We start from the raw sequence: 2289 nt of genomic DNA, 5'->3' as shown, positions 1-2289 counted from the left end.
AGTTGAAGAGGGAGTATGTGTGGGAGGGCATAATCCGTTGATGAAAATTTTGTTGGACATCTGGTTAATCTAGTCGAATTTGATACATTGTTGTACTAGACTTAATTTGCAAGCTATGTATAGATGATTTGTGCTATTTTCTATTCGAATTTTGATGAATATCGCCTGGTTTGCATGAATTCCATCCGGTTTATTGAAAATGTGTTTGAAATATATGCGGGCAGCGTTAGATGGCGGCCTCCCGCATCTGTGTCGGCGGACGGATGCGGGAGAAATTTTGCGGATCTCTGTTGGAGATGCCCTTATATGTCCGATCACATGCATGTGATTGGTGCAGATAAAAAGAGAGAAAGAAAAGAAAGAATAAAAAAGAAAGTATGGTCTGGATGGACCGCGTTCTAGGTAGCGGACTGACTGGCGCGTGTGCGAGCTCTCATATTATCTTCATATATGGTCTGAATAAAGGGTTTGTGAACAACCCGAACATATAAAGATGATATGAATGTTCTTATTGGATCATTTTTCTCTCTCTTCTGTTCAGGTACTAATGGGACCGTGTCCACAAAAGTTTGAGGAGGATTTGAAGGGACCCGTTGTATATGCTCTTACCTTGCCTTTTGTGGTGCAATCAGGCGCCTCCACATGCATGGTTGCACCCGTGGCGGTGCTGGCCTGCTTTACAATCGTGGCGTGCAATTAATTCTCACACGCATCCAATTTTAGCTCATGTGCGAACAAAGTCCCAATGGAAACAAGCTGGCACATGAACTTGATAAAAAACGGATGCACTTTACTAGCTTGCTTGGCCTTGCTCTCTGTCGTTCTCTTCAACGGAGACAGCCCCTCCTTTCCTCGACCTTCGGCGCAACCTACCCACCAACTAGTCGAAACAGGAAAACCTAAATCCAAGCCACCACCACATAAACAGTTGCCAAAAAGTATAATTAAATCCCTTATGCAGCTACGATTCGAAAGGCCGAATATAGTAGGAGTGTAAGAATAACTAGAATCACAGTTTCTATGCCAAAATGGAGCAGCGAATTCATCGCTGGAACCTCTGTACGCAGGAGCTAGTGCCGATGCTTCTGAGCGGCATCTCCGGGCCAACCTGCCATTACTCCAGACGATTGATTGTCTTGATCAGACACGGGCTTCGTTTGTTCGGAGCTTCGAATCGAATATTTTTGGTCAAATTGGGCAGCTAGCCCAAGAAAGCCACAGCACCACACGTTACGCTTCCAGCTCCATTTGGATTTTACGCTGGCTCTCCCATCTCCAGCAGATTCCTTTCAATCCCCCGTTCCACATTAATGCAAATGCCGCCACCACATTCCATCATGCATCTCAGAACGATACTTAAATCTCGTGATCACGGGCTAACGTCTTGTAGTTTCATGTGACCTTCATGATATCCTTGGGCCACGCAACTTAAATAGTTGCACATTGTGGCCGGTTAGTGGTAACAAATCGACCGCACATCTGTAAAATATTATAAAGCTACAGTAGATTAGTTGTAGTAAATAGCATCTATGGACCAAACCTCATTAATACTGACCTTGACACAGATCTAGGGCGACTGAATATGTTGACATCCCATAACTCTAGGGAACTGAGTGTCAGTACGTGTACATGTTGCATAGTCGAATGCCAAATTCTATAACACTAGCGCATCGTGATGGTTGTGTGAATTACACTCATGCTTTTTCGCAAAAAAAAAGAATCACAGTGATGCGATGGCGGGGATTATACGCTTTCGAAAATAGAAATCCTTTTCAAATACTTCCTCTGTCCCATAATATAAGAACGTAGTATAGTGTCAAAAATGTTCTTATATTATGAGACGGAGGGAGTAATTTGCTTCTGCTCTGCAATCAATTATCTGCATGCCTAAGGGCATCTCTAGCAGATCTCCTGTCCTAAGTACAAAATATCTCTTACATTGTTTTCATAAAATTTTAAGGGATTAAACATTTGCTCATCTTGTATATCCCCTATTACTTAATCTCTAAAAAAAATCAAACACTAATTTTTGCACATAAAACTGGTCTCAAACACGAATCAAAACTAGTTCATTGCATAATTAAACATCCATACCACATTAGCATTATCACATAGCATAATTAAAGAGTCCATCCCTACTACATTAAGACCAAATGGACATTGAACTAGCCCAAGCATCGTTCTAAAACATATAAAACTTAATACTAGCTAGCTTCACTTGTCTTTGCGGTTAAGATAGCCATCAAAGTCCGAGTCCGAGCCCAAGTCGAAGGATGAGACCCCCCCCCC

Source organism: Triticum dicoccoides, chromosome 7A, assembly GCF_002162155.2.
Source record: "Triticum dicoccoides isolate Atlit2015 ecotype Zavitan chromosome 7A, WEW_v2.0, whole genome shotgun sequence".
In the NCBI taxonomy this organism is placed as follows: Eukaryota; Viridiplantae; Streptophyta; class Magnoliopsida; order Poales; family Poaceae; genus Triticum; species Triticum dicoccoides.
The sequence above is the reverse complement of the archived record's forward strand: the minus strand, read 5'-3'. Positions refer to the sequence as shown.